The sequence below is a fragment of the Epinephelus fuscoguttatus genome, linkage group LG22 (genome assembly GCF_011397635.1).
Source record: "Epinephelus fuscoguttatus linkage group LG22, E.fuscoguttatus.final_Chr_v1".
Classification (NCBI taxonomy): Eukaryota; Metazoa; Chordata; class Actinopteri; order Perciformes; family Serranidae; genus Epinephelus; species Epinephelus fuscoguttatus.
In genome coordinates this window covers 16,119,160-16,134,957 of record NC_064773.1, presented here as the reverse complement: position 1 = coordinate 16,134,957, position 15,798 = coordinate 16,119,160, and the positions used below count along the sequence as shown (strand labels likewise).

The window sequence follows — 15,798 nt, the reverse complement described above, 5'->3', positions numbered from 1 at the left end:
CCTAGTGGCGTGGTAATAAAGCAGTGTTAGTTTTTTATTTGATGACTTGTTTGATTGACTGAGAGCGTGACACTTAAGATGTGAACAAATCAGTGTCCTGACAACAGCAAAAGGCTGCCTATAGCCCACACAATTTAAAGGGGAACTACACCCATTTAAAATTCATACATGTTATTTCTAAGGTCTAAGACAGTGAAAAAACATTAGTAAATGTAAACAGCTCTCCAAAATCCAAGAGCAAGATTGTGAAAACTCAAATTTGTGATGTCACAGGGTAGTATGGAGTATGGGGTACATTTTCTGTTTCTGAACTGACAATACTACAATAGAATTAAGATCACTTGGGTATAAAATAGAAAACAAACATTCTGTGGGTCCACAAAATCAGGCTCCCATTCATTGTCTATGGAGCAGCTTCAGACCTTATGCCATATGCCATCACAAATTTGAGACTTACTTATCTGGTCTCTGGCTTTGAGAGAGAGTAGCACATGTTCACAAATATTGATTGAACTTTCCCAGGACATGGAAATAACATACTAGAATTATTCATTTAGGTTGTGTTCCCCTTTAATCATGACTGCAGAGGAATGCATATTCCCAATGTCCAGCAACACTAGTCACGTCTCTTTCCTTAGACGCCAACTTACCGAGGACATATCAGGGTTGTCTCATTTCATAGAGGACGATTACAACCACTACACCATGTAACTCTGTTCCCAGGGGCAAGATGGCACTTGAAAACAAGAGGTTAGGGTAAAAATATGAAATGGGATTGGCTACTTTTATTTTCTCCTGCTCCTAAAAACCTAAAGCGTTTCTCATGAGAGATGGCTTCATGGGAAATGCTGAATGTATGTGTAGTAATGGAGAGAAACAGATTCACAATAATACAGCACTTAGGTGCGCTACCTTTAGAAAGGGGTGCCTCTAATAATGGCTCCAGACTCCGTGTGCTTGAAAGTTGATTTCACAGTTGTTAAATTGCGTCACAGCACTCCAAGCTGAGAATATCTCGAGGCAGCGGAGGCGATGCACTTACCCCTCTGCTTGAAAAAACATCCCATCTTCCAATTCTGAACCGCTTCAATCTTTCCAACTTCGTGAAGAACTCGGGTCGTCTCACAGTTGTTTTGTCTCTGAGACGTGATAAATTACTGGTGCTCTGTCTCCAGATTTATGACCTGCTGTCTCACTGTGCGGCATTATGAAGTTGGAACGAGCAACACAATCTAATATTCTATACTTAAATGATGAATAATGTCACACACCACCCACACGCAGCCCATAGGTATCAAAGCAGTAGAATATTAAGCATGCCCAAACTCAATTTGAAACCCACCGGTGGGAAAATGGCGTTTCTAATGGAGGTTTGAGGTTGAGAGCGGGCTGATCGGAGCTATTTTTCTTTGGCACTGCTGGCACTATCAATTTGAGATGGCGATTTGGATGGCAACGGGCTGGCTACGACAGGTAATCTGGTATAGCCATTAGTGCCTGTTAAGTGGCTGGGTCTCAGTGTCACACCTTGTCCATCAGTCTCTATTTGGTGAAACATGGTGTTCCCATTTCAGAGGATGCTCTCCCATAAGTCCAACAGACCCCTTTCCCCCTCAGATCTTTTTTCCCAGAGCAGGTAACCACATGGTGATAGTCTGGCAGAAGTGCTGACACCCCAAATCGACAGCAGAGACTAATGTAGTGTAAATGGATGAACTGACCTGCCACATCAACCGCCACTAACCTCCAGCCCTTTGTCCCCCCTTCATTCTCTCGATCCAACCACTCAACCTCCCTGATAAGGGGCCGTGACCCTGGAGGGGCCCCTGATTGCAGGCGGTAATTAATGCCAACAGGGACATGTTCATAAAAGGCAGAGGAATAATAGAGAACTTTAATATCCTCATCAGATAGGAGAAGATGAGTGTCTGTCCTAAGATGAGGGATGATAGTTCCTACACAGACACAAAGCCAACGTCTTGTAAATGGAAGGTAAATGGCATGTGATGGTGTCTAACACAATCATAATTGATTTTCAAAAAAATTCTCCATCTTCAGTAGCTTTATAAAGTCCATTACATGCAAGCACCATGATTAAAGCAGAGAAAATGTCTTTTTATACCTTTTAGACTTAATTACAATGAAGTGGGTTGCAAAGGTTCAGTAATCCATCACTGTAAATGAGAAGCTGGCAGTTGCAAAGTTGCAGAAAGGCGTTACCAGGCTTTCAACCTGTACATTCTGAAAGTAGCTCTTTACATAATAATGTTATGTTCAACTATAGAATGTAAAAAATAGTTAAAAATGTCCATTATATACACTGAACACAAATTTCAATCTGTGTTAGTGAGCACTTCTCCTTCTCCAAGATAACCCGTCCACCTGACAGGTGTGGCATATTCACATGATGAATAAACGGCATGATTACTACACACGTGCCCAGGGATGGTCACAATTAAAGGCTATTCTAAAGTGTGCAGTTTTACCTTGAAAGAATACTTTTATTTGAATTTTATTTTCCCTGCTAAAGGTTTTATGGGGGGAGTTTTTCCTTATCTGAAAATTTAATTGAATTTAATATGACTAGCATTACAGAAACACTGTTTAGTCACATTTACATGAATTTTTAACAAATTGGTGGCCAAAATTTGAGAGAAATAAGCCATTTGTCTTAGATCTTAAGCTTAAACCTGTGAAAAAAGGAACTAAAAACAAAAGTGTTAACATTTGTCATCAGTGTAATATCAATACAGCATATTTTAAAAAATGTTGATTTCCCAGAACCCATTGTGATGTCTTCAAGTTGTTTGTTATGCTCCACCAACACCTCAAAACCCAAAAAATATTGAGTAAGCTGTCACGTTATTAAGCACAGCAGCAAATTGTCGCACTTGACCAGCTGGAAAAAGGGGATGTTTGGTGTTTTTGTTTGATAAATAATTTTTCTGTAATGAAAATAGTTGCTCATTAATTTTCTGTTGACGAAGTAATTGATTATTTGACGTGTCGTTTTTAACCCTAAATTGCAGAAACCACTTCACATAGTTTTGCTGTGTGTCTACATTTTAGTTTTTCTTTCTAATATAAAACAGTAAAGTAGAGCCTTCTCCAGCAAAGTGCACTGAGTCGGGTACCTGGTGGGTGACCTGTGAAAAAGGTGGTTTGCAAGTGGTGTTTTGTTTAAATTTTTTTCCGGTGGATTAAAGAACACGAGGGCCTGATTAGGGGTGTTGGATGATACAAATATCAAAATAAAATGAGGGTAGTAAGAATTTATTTAACGTTTTAATGTTTTAATCCTCTGACTGCTGACTTTGTGTGTTGGCTCCATCTTCTGCGCCACATAGAATATGAGAGAGGTGCCACACTGTGGCGTTACCAACAGGCACGTTAACTGTGGAGATGTCTACTCAATATTATGAATATCAGCAAAAGATATTCATTCACACTGTATTTCCGAAAATACCTTGGTTTTAAAATGTATGTTAGTTTCACATGTATATAATATTCCAAAAAGGAATTTTTTTAATGTGCTGCCAAACTGAATTATTTGAACAGAGCAGGATTTGCAGTTTTGGGGTGGTTGCAGGTCTTGAAAATCAGACCTGTGCAGGACTCTGATGTACAGTAACACTCTCTTCAGTTGTTTCCCATCATTTGCCATCCTGAAAGGCCAAAAGGTAAACTAAAGTGAGATGATTACAACAGCCACATAGAGTACAATAAAGCTTAACATTGCAGAATTACAGCTTTAAATTGTAGTTATCATTTTTACTGTGATCTAATTATGCTCTTAAGCCCCTAATAAGAAATGTAAAATGATCAGATATCTCTCCAAATGAAAATCGAAGCACTGGGAAACATTGATGTTAGGGAATGGCAAACATTAGCAAAATTGTTCATCCCTCTGGAAGTAACCTTTAAAGGTTAAAGTATGGGAGGTAAAAAATCTAATCCCAGTAAAGCCCATTGACTTTGTGCTGGTTTTTGTTTAAATGGTACTTGCAGTGGAAGGCTTCACATTCATGCTGCAAGCAACATAATCAATCAGCGGCAAGAGTTTATTAATTTCCTGTTCAGGCTGAACAACCAGGAAAATCCTGTGGATGGTTGACAAGCTGGTTGGCCCAGAGAAGCTGGCCATGTCTGAACATTTTTCTGTCACTGGCCGTCAAACAGAGCCTGCAGATTTTTAGGGTTCTGTTTCTCTGCGTGATATCAGTTTATTAACAACAGTATTCATTTATGTAACCAATTGAAACTTCTTGGATTTAGACAACAGAAATAAAGATCCTGGGAATCATACTTCAAAAACAGTTGCATTATTTGTTGAGGTTAATGATATATTTAGTTATTTAAATTAAATGTTCCTTCTTTTTGACTATCCCTCAGTGAAGTACAGATATAGTGTATGTTTTTAGTTTTCCGAATGTTCCATATCGGTGAAGGAAATCAAACTGCTGCATCTGAGTGCAACAGCCCAGCAATTTCAGATATTTTGAACCTGCTATAGGTCTGATTTACAGGGTCGATACAGCACCATGTATATTTATCTCTTGCTGACTCATTTGCAAGCTTTGCGTGTATTGATGAAAGGGATAAAAGGCTGGAATGCATCGGCTTGTCAGACTGCAACCATGAAGTTAAATGAGAGACAAATGTTAAAAGGTGCTTTGTTCGTGGAGAATAAGGGAAGTGATGGCAATCACACCCTTGACGAAACAATTATCCCTCCTCTCAGTCTGCTGCCACAGCTGACATGCTGAGGCCAATATGGCAGCCTGCGCCCCACTGTTCAACTGTCTCACCACCTCCACTTTTCTCCTGTCCTCGCCCCCCCTTTCAGATTTTTGTCTTCTTTTCCACCTAGCCATCACCGTAATTAGTGCTTCTGTCATTTGCTCTGACATAGGTGTGCACGTGTTAGTCTTCGCATGTGTGTATAAGAGGTTGTGTGCCTGTGTGATGGCGGATAAAGCGGAGTAGCAATAGGTCGACTTCCAGAGCGATCGATTCTCAATTGCCGTAGAAGCGCTTTTCTCCTGTTTTTTTGCCAATTCAACACATGATTAAAGCCGGCGGGGCAATTACCATTCATCTGGAAGGAGACAAGAAGAACAGACCCTCAAAGAAATGTGAGAATCAATCCATTATGAGCAGATCTCCTCCTCCTCCTCCTCCTCCTCTCCCTCTCTCTCTTTGTTTCTCCCTCCCAGCTCTGTGGCTAATCTTCCTTCCCTCTCTTTCTGCTGCTTCTTCTCCTCATTCTCTCCTTCTGTCTCTACCCATGCTCCTCACCTCCTCACTGCTCTGTTTCTTTCCCCATCCTAGTCCAATTTATATCTTTCTGTCCCCCTTTCCGTCACTATCCTTCCTCATTCCTCTGTCAGTGTTCTCTGTATCCTTGGTCACCATCATTACTGCCTTTGGTCTCATTCACTTTCCTTCCTTTTATACTCACAACAATATGAGCCCCTCTTCTTTTCTTTTATCATCCCTTTATCCGACAAAAAAGACTATTGATCCTGTGATTTGACATTTCTGTAAAGGAACAGTTTCATCCAAAATAATGTCTTTTCAGAAGAAAACAATGCAAAATGTGTGATTGTTAGATACAAATTTACCCGGCATACATTTGATGCAGGTATTTTTGTGCAAAACTATAAGGGAAAAACAACTTTCTTGAGTGGACTCTTTTGCAAAACATTCTGTATATAAAAATACAGTGTTGAATGGGAGGTCTCAGGGACTCAGCATGACAGACATCAATGAAAGTGCATACCCTCTCGAAGCTTAAAATAAAAAAAATAAAAAAACACATGTTTTTACTCCTACATGCAGTGCTGTTCATTATCCAGATTCTTTTGGTGTGAGTCACTGAGGGTTGGAGATATTAACTGTGGAGACGTCCGCCTTCTCTTGAATATAATGGAACTAGGTGGCACTCAGAATCATGATCCACTTACTCAAGGTAATCTACAAATTATGTCATGAGCAGTTTCATTTTGGAGCTATTTTCTTTTTACACTGGTCAACTGTATCACCGTGCTGAAGAAAGCATGCACATACTCATGAATGAGAGGCTTGTGCCCTTGTGACAACGTGAGATATAACCATTAATGGCGTCCTCCTTGGCTGAGCTGTAGTATTAGCAAGGTCAGTGGTGCTAGCTGAGCTAGCAGTAGATGCACGCTTCCTTCTGTGCAGCGATACGGTTGACTGGTGTGGTTCGATTGAAAGAAAATAAATCCAACATGAAACTGCTCACAACAAGGTCTGTGGATTATCTTGAATAATGGGGTCATGATTTTTGGAACGTGACACAGCTGTTGATTTTCTCAAATTAATTTTTCAAATGTACTTCTGAGCCTGTGCCCAGTAGGTCCATTCAGTAATCCATCCATGGTATCACCGTGCAGAAGGAAGTGTGCATCCACCAATTTGTGCACAAGATGTAAACATTAATGGCGTCCTCCTTGGCTGAACTGTAACTTTAGCTAGCCCAGTGGTGCTAGGTGAGCTAGCAGTAGATGCACGCTTCCTTCTGCACAGTGATGCGGTTCTGTAGAAAGAAAATTCTTCCTACATGAAACTGCTCACAACAAGTTCTGTGGATTATGTGGAGTAACCAGGTCATGATTTCTGGAAAGAGACATTGCCGTCAAGTTTTTCTCTCTCTCTCTAGATATATATAGAGATATATATAGATATACATTTTTTTATTATTTTGGTGTTTTGAGCATCACAAGCCGAGTGCCATCTAGTTCCATTTTATTCAAGGGAAGGCAGACATCTCTACGGCTGATATCTCCAACACTCAGCAACTCACACCAAAACAATCTAGACTGATAAATAGCACTAGAGGTAAGAGAAAAAATATGTTATTTTTTAGGTGAACTGTCCCTTTGAAGATCCATCAATAAGTAAATCTCAAATTTGACATCATGCTCATGTTTTCTGAATTTGAATCCATCCTTCTCTGTTTCAACAATAGCTGCCAGCAAATGGTTATTTCAAAGATTGAAACCTTTATGACCTGAGCAACGAAAGATATTAAATGTTCCATATATGCCTTGAGGAAAAGAGAGGTTCACTTGCACTTCATCAGCTTAAAAAAATATTTAATCTAGTATCACTTACTGGTACCCTGTGGAGTAGTGTGTCCCTGTTTTCTTTCTATCCCGCGAGCTTGTGGGTGACATGATAATGTACATGCCGGTGGTTTTACACTCCATGTGATTGACAGTTGGTGGCGCTAACACACCAAGAAATGTAAAAGAAAACTGTGAGCTAGCAAACATGGATGTCAACAATGTAGGATTTAAATATTTTAGAAAAGCAGTTTTCCATGTTTTATGGGGAAGCGAATGCATTCAATGTGTTTGTTAAGCCTCAAGGATACACATGATGTATTCTGGTGTGTAGCACTGAATGTAAATACGACTCTCTTTGTATATATGAAAGCTACACAGGGTATCTTTAAGTTCTACAGATTACAATGTGTTGGTCTGAGGCAGAACATGTACAACGACCACAAAATAATTCTGTTGCACAAGAAAGTATGAAAAATCTCAGAACCTTTTACAGAATTTTACAATCACCATATGCAGGGGTGTTGTGCAGCTAAACTAATAACAATACAACAGTCTTTCCATGGGGTTGCTGAAACTTGTCTGCTTTTCCTCATATGCAGCGACCTAGCCTTTTTCTGTGTGATTAGTTATTTCCTGTGCAGCCTGCTTTGCATCCAAAACTCATCCATTGTAGGGGTTTAGTTTCATTAAAGCTCTTTGCTCAGATAGAGAAAAAGAGTAGGATGTAATATGGGAAATGAGGATGTGTACACTCTTTGTAATTGCTTTTTTAAGTGTGACTGTCCCAGGTCTTGCTCATTTATAGAGCGAGCCTGGGTCTCAGGTCATTAAACCGGACAAATAATGTGGGTGAATTCATTAAGGTGTGATGATTGTTGACTGCCCGCGTGGGTTGAGAATAGACGGAGATAAGGAAAGGTCTTGGTAATTGGAGTTCTTTAGACACTAAGGCCTCACCTATAGTCGGAGGAAATAGGTTATAGAATTATCTACAGCTGACACACATACAAATGCTGCTTCTCTCTCTCTCACACACACACACACACACACACACACACACACACAGAACACTGTCATACAAATTCAAGAAGGCGTACTGTAAATACACACACACAAATATCAGTTGAGCTTGAGAAAATTATATGTTACGAGTGCAACAGCCCTAAAAATCACCTCATTTATGATAATATGAAAAATCCAATTTGCGGTCGTTCCTCATGAGGAGTGATAAGCGACGCATGTGTGTGTGTGCGCATCTCCACCTTTGATGGAAAAGTGACAGCTGGGTACAATTCAAGGCCCAAGAACTTGGCTCTTTACTCCAGAATCACACAGCCAAGTCCGTGTTCATCAAAAATGAGAGGTGTAGACTCCCTTCCCCGACGCAGCAGGAAAGCGTGACTGATTGAAGTTGATTTCCCCTCGCAGAGCTTTGCATTGCAGCAGAATGGCGAAACACGCAAAGACGGTCGAGTGGGCAGACGTGGACGGGCTGATAAGTAGCAACTCAGCCCCCTCCCTTCATCACTGGAAGAGGTCAGGTCCACAAAGACTATAGAATTGTGATTATACTGTAAACTGTTGTGGAGGCAAGTGAGTGGTCAGCTGTAGTGTGTGTGTGTGTGTGTGTGTGTGTGTGTGTGTGTGTGTGAGAGAGAGAGAGTGAGAGCAGAACTGGTGGAAATATAGACGTCAGATCCTGGCCTCAGATCAGATTGAGATGATGATATTTTGAGATAATGATCTCCACTGGATACTCGTACACCCACACACATCACCGCTGTGACACATTACTCAATCTCGATGAGTTGATTAAACCTTAATTACAAAGTCAGCCAACCACCATAACCATGAATGTTACACCAAATATAATATTTTCATTATTGCAGCAATATATCAATGGCAGATACGATTAGGGTTGAGGGTTGTCCCGTGGTTTTTAAATTACTACTTCCCAGGATTATATCTCTGATGTCCTCCTGATTCTCACCATGACTTAATTTTGATTTTAGAGAACTACAGATAATCATTCAGAAAATCATTTGTTTAAAGTATAAGGAGAATACAACCAGCCTTTATAAATTACAGTGTTTAATGTTGCTAAAGCACAATGTCCGCTGCAATTACTTCAAATAAAGACCTGTCTCCACTTCCTCCTACTTTATAAAAATGAAGCCAAAATAACCCCAATATGGATGCAGCCATCTTGTGCAGGTGACGTAATTTTGAGCCAGAGTCTGTGCAGTAGCGATTTTGGCGATATCGCGTTACCACCCATAAACCTGTCTGACCAACTGCAAGCAGCGCCATTGATAGCGAGGACCCGATTGGCACACACAGCTGTAGGGCTGCCCCTGACTAAAAATTTTCCTAGTCGACCAGTAGTCATCATTTAGGGCCAATTTGATTTTTAAATGATATATTTTGGGCGGGGCAACACAATGGTTTGAGTTGAAGGTGTGAGAGAGAATAGTATCAGTAACATTGTTAACACTGTGCTACATTACATAGAAACACAAAAACATACTAATGAACCTTCATTTATATAGGCCTATATTTTATCTACAAGTGCACGTCACACACTGAGTGAGCCGCCTGTTACTGACGCTGTCGGCTAATGGGCATGTAGCTACTTCCATGCTTCAGATGATACGTCATGTTTGTAGTCGACCAATGAAGATGAATTTGGATTTCCTGCCCGACATGTTAACTAGCCTGTGGAATAACCACAGGTACCAGCCCTGGAAATTAGAGGCTGTACGCATGCCGTGTCTTTAACCGCCTGGAAAACACGAGGTCAGGCGCTGGGAGCTACTCTTGTGCCTTTTTTGTGCCAACTTTCAAGAGCGCAGTGGCAGGTTGCGTCATAGGTTGCTAAGCAACCTTAACAAGCACCGTATAGAAATCCTGAGTGCAGAGCTGATCTTCTTCCAGAAGCTGTTTATAAGTGTGTAGACCTGTCGTGACTAATGATCTTTCTGGTCGACCATTAGGGGGCAGCCCTACACAGCTGTCAATCATGACGTCACACCCCCTTTTATCAAATAACTAGTTATAACCAAACTTACCAGAAAAACTCACACTTGAACATACATCAGCATGATAAAAAACTACACTAAATGTCAGAAACCATCTTTTGGAAAGATTTATTTAACGTGTACTGAATTTTTAGGTTGGCCCATGTCCCTCTTGCCAGCATGGAGGGGGTGGGTTTTATGACTGCAGCCAGTCACCAGGGGGCGATCAAGATTTGTTGGCTTCACTTTTGGGGTGCTGTTATGTCGTCCATCTTTATTATACAGTCTATGATCCTCCATAGAGAATACTTTAGTTGTAATATGTTTGAGTGGTCCTACAGGGAAGCATATGTGCTTGTCAAAGGTAATTACTGTGTGCAGAGCTGTGGAAGAAGAATCTGTCGCTTTGAGCCATCTCAGCGTGGATTTTGTCCAGTTGTTTGTCTGGTTTTAGTTATGGGAGTAACGCTGAGGACATTTGTTTGTTATAACTGTATGGCTCTTCTGCTCTTGATGCTCCGTCTGTTTAAAGCCCCTCTGCACTCATCAACTCACTCACAAAATTTATTCCAACACCTGTCACGCAGGTGGAATATAAGCTGCCATTTTAGCATGAAAAGTGACTGGAAAACAGCTGCAGGCTGGAAAGTTAAGAAAATTGCACATATTTTTAAATAACAGCACTTCAGTCTCACACTTTTGGTATTTGTGACAATACTTAAAGCCACGATGTGTTGCGGTTTTATGTGATATCAACTTTTGGATTATTCTGATAGCATAAATCTTTTTGTGAAATTTTGAAAATTGGTGCAATTTACATTGATTCAGCTGTGATTTCGGAGAGAGTCATTTTGGAAGCTGTAGCTGTGTATTGTATTGTATTGCATTGTACTGACATAATATCTATTATATTGTCCACTGTATTTATATCAATGAAGGGAGGCTCAATAACAAAAACACCAATGCAAAACCGTTCAACAGCACCACAAACTGAAGCCTCCACAATGATCATAAAGTTGAATCAGCACCTCTCTAAAACATTTGAAACCAAAACTGAACATTATGACCTTCATGAAGTTAGGATGTATCACAGTACTGTTGCTATTAGACTGCATTAGCTTGAGTGTATAGTGGTGTGCACGGCTGTCCACTGTAGTGTCCTGTTTTGGTACTACCCATAGAAAGAGCATCACTCTGTACCCATAGTGACGTCAAGTTGAAGATATTGTTTTCATTTGTCATAGTTGAGTTGTGGTAATATTCTGAAATAGCCTGGAAGCCAAACAGATCTAGCTAATGTTTTATTTGTTCTGGCAGATACATCTGGTCCCCCTTCCTGTTCAGACAGATTTTTAGTTGACCTGGCCCTCAAGCTAAAAGCAACTTTTTAGCTAATATGGGGTGGGTTTGATATGATGGCTGACAACTTGCAGAGCCTTCATGTTCAAAGCAAAATACGTGATGATGTCAGTTTTGGTTCATGTATGCTTACCCAGGGACACCAAAGCGAGTATGAGCTCATCTTAGTAAAAAGGAGCGTCTTTTCCACTGTGAAAAGTTGTGGATGGTACCAATGGAACTGTTCCGTGCCATCCCCATTTTTGATCCCCCCTCTGTTGGGGTACCTAGCACACAGCTCTGGTACTAAAAGGTGGAGCTGTGAACACTGCAGTACGTTGATTGGTCGATAGTGGACAGTCACTCTGCTCAGGGCTGAGCTGTGGCTGGTTTAGAGGCTCATGTAACCACTGTTCATATACCATGGAGAGTTTTATTAGTAAACTGTAACTATAAAATGAAAGGATGTTGTGCTGCCTTTCACAGCAGCTGGAGTCTGAGAAAAAATAACTTTCACCGGGCCAACTGCCAGTAACTTTTAAGGTAGAATGTTTACTTGTTATGTTACTCTATGCATGAGTTGACGACGTGAATCCGTCAACATACCTTAAATTTCAATCACAACTTTGACTGTTACTCTAGTTTTTATATGATATACACTTTTAGTAATGAGTGGATCTTCAAGCATTTATAGATATTAATTTCGACCAGGTTCTGTGAACGGCATATATTCCAATCCTCACTCAGAGAAAAAACAAGCGTTCCGGCAACACTAAACCCCTGAGCTTGCCTGGGAAGGACTAAATGCACAAACCCGCTGTTTTTAAATATCCCATGGAGTGACTCTCACTGCAGCCTGTTCTATTTTGTTCAGGAAATGTCGGTGTGCAGCCTCGTTCTGTGGACGATAAACAAGGTTCAGACTTCCATCTGTGTCACCAGTAATGAGGAAATACAGTGAGTGCTGGACGGAGCAGTGAGTGACAACAACCCTGCCCACATGACATACTTCTGTTTGCGGTGGAAACGCTAGGGTCCAGGTACCATGTCTGAAGGGTTACTTTTGGTTCCAAAGGTACCATACCGAAAGTGTTGAAAACGGGGCTATTGATGCTACACTATCACAGCTTATCTCTGCATGCCGTAATCTGTATACACTTATCCTTCACTTAGTGCGATGCCACACGTTTCGTTGCTCTGATTGGTTGTAGGTCTCCACATCTATATAGGTCTGGTGATGCCAGGCTTGCTCTGAAACTGACCACAAAAAGGCATTAATGGAAACAATTGTGCCACTGTTTATGATCTTGAACATCCGTGTGCTATTTGGCCACCTCTTAAATGTAACACAGAAAGGTGGAAAATAGAGCAGCTCATTTTCATACATTTTCACAGACTGATTGCAACACAGCATCGCTATGTACTGAGCATTTGAAATGCAGGTCTAAAGTCTTAATACAGTATATTTTCCTATATTTTTGCTGAGGAAACCAAAGAAAAAACTCAAAATTAGTAATTTTTACAATCATTTTTTAATTTAAGTGTTATTGTTCCAGGGTGTCGGCAAGAAAAGCTTACTGAGTACAATCATATTGGTATATTAGATCCCCATTAGCTAATGCCCTTACATTGGCTCATCGTCCTGACACGTAAATCGCATGGTTTAACAAGCATTTCTATACATGCATTCAGATATTTCATGACATAAAAAAACCCTTTACAAAATATTAGACACAACAAACAAAAATCCGCAAGCAAGACGAAGCATTTACTGTTCATTCATACAGTTAATTGCATTACGCACTCTTATGTTTTGTATTTATTTTAATAACGTGATTTGATAAAGAGTTCTGTCCTGTAATGGCTCTGTAAATTAGTACATTTATATTTGCGATTTTTCTATCAGACGCACACACACACAGCACAATTATACATGGGAAAAGAATATTATAGGACATAAGGCCTCTCCTTTCTATAAGACAGCCATTAACATTTTCTATTTTCCCAAAATGCTATTCCACATTGCTTTGTTTGCCTAATGGTAGTCCCAAATGTCCATCAACAGAATTACAAATAAGCGCATATCACCATAAAACAGTACATTGCCTCCATGCCCCGAAGGCCAGATAGCAATGAAATTGATTGATAATCAGCGAATAGGATCGCAGCAAATATGATCTCTGGGAATTAACGAGGCTATTGTATCAACACATTTTCTTTTCATTAGAGTCCAGAGTACTCTCTATTCTAATGAATTGCCAGGAGTAAAGAGTGCTTTTTAGGTGGCAGACCTTGGTTGGCTGTTAATCATGTAAATGGCACAGTACCAATTAAGCCCCACAGTGCTGGATGTTAAGGCTTTTAACTGGCCCCAGATTACCCCGGACCACTCCACTAAGAACCTTTAATTACCACCCTTACCAGGAGAAGGCCTGATTCAATGAATACATCAATGTGTGGATAAATTCATAGAGCGGGCTACTTGTGTCTAATTGCTATGATTGACTTTTAAGGGAGGGATGTTTCCCGACTGAATGTATTTGAGATTGTGTTTATGAGAGAGAGTGAGAATATTAAGTTGTGGTGGGTACAGATGTTTTTAAAGTGGAGCAGAAGAGAAGGACTCAAGGTCAAGAGAATATTCGGACTTCTCAGTGGGCCCCGTCTTGCATTAATGATTGTCGTTGGCAGCTTCGGTTTAACCAAATGTGAACAATTACAAGAGGTGTTGTGTAAAATGAATTTATAAAAAGCTGAGTGAGGTTGTACAGCAAGCGATGCTAATCACCTTTTGTGTATATCTCATTAGACCAGACGGAACCAAAGCAAACCACTCTCCAGAAACAATTAAATTATATGCATGCGGAGTGAAGTCATTTGTCAATTATGCTATCTTGTCATTTCATCCAATAAGGTTCGGATTCTCTCTCATTGTGCCTCTCTGTTGGTGTGTCGCCAGTGCCTTTCATAATTCCGACGATGACTTGATAGAAGACGAAGCTTCCCCTCTTATGGAGCCCGAGATATGTCATTAATTAAAGAGAAGAAAAAGACCCTGACAAGGAAATTGAATTAATTATATGTTTAAGATCTTGGAAAGTAACAAATTGTGGTAAATTTCTCTTGAGACTGAAGATATGGCCAGCTATCATAAGTGAGGAATTTAATTCACATTAGGAGCTGCTATAAAGCCGCATGATATATTTTCATAAAACAGCAAGTGAGGGAAATTATAACAATTCAGAGAATATGCCGCTGAAAGTTGGTAGAATGCTTTTGTTGAATGAAATCTTTTCATCGTGAGGAAGAGTAGCTGGCTTTCCCCAGGACACACATGCTGATTTGAACCTGCATAGTTTATTTTTAATTGGGTTTCAGGACCTGATAAAACATAGTTGGCGTATGAAAAGACAAGTTGGGGGATCTTTTTTCACAGCTGCAGTTTTCTCTGTACTGTCCATGTTTTGCATCAGGGGCGTCACAGACATTGTTGGGGGCAGCGACCCGCAAAACAAAAAAAAGGGCAACCCCGGTCACGGTTAATAATGTGAAGCACCCACTGTGAAGCTTCATTTAAAATCGAGACAATGATTTGCTTACTGCAGTTACCAGCAGCCGTAAGCTCCAAGGAAACTGCTTCATAGGTTTAATAGAATGAGAATTTAATGTGGGGATGCTTTTCCTCACTTTGTCTTTTTTATATTGTGTTACAATGTTGGATGTTCATATTAAACATGGGCAAAGTTTCAAATAATGAGGTAAACGTAGGTTGAAGTAGACTAATCCCTCTGAGCAAAAACCTTAGGTTTCCTACCCTTCTGAACACTCTGTTTCCAACAGTTTGTGCCAGATTTCTTTACATGTTCATCTGCTCCAGGCATGCTACTGTATGTGTTTACATTACACAGCATATACAGATACATTTTTGCTACATGCTAACGTCAGGGAAACATGTCATTTTGGTTGCTGATGTTGTTAATTTCTCCCTGATTTTGGATCATAATTCTGTTGGAACATGTGCAGTTATGTCAAGAACCTATTTTGTGGTGATTTTTCACAGTAAAAAAAGTGCTGCTGTTCTCTGTTACAGTCATTGCCTGGCTGCAAGTACACTGCTAAAATACATGTAGGTATTCTAATGTCAGGGAAACCTGCAATCTTGGTTGCTAATGTTATTTATTCCTCCCCGATTTTGGATCATTTTCCTGCTGGAAAATGTCTGGTTGTGTTTAGAAGCTTTCGCTGGTAATTCTTTGTGGTAAAAACACTACTGCAATTGTTCACATTACGTAACCTACACTGCTACATGTAGCTACATGCTAACACCAGGGAAACATGTAATCGTGGTT

At 40.2% G+C, this 15,798-nt stretch overlaps 1 long non-coding RNA gene across 1 annotated transcript in view; it reads left to right on the top strand.

Moving 5' to 3' along the window:
• LOC125882796 (uncharacterized) overlaps window positions 1-15,798 on the top strand; it is a 156,969-nt gene that overhangs the window by 82,375 nt on the left and 58,796 nt on the right. The window lies entirely within an intron of this gene.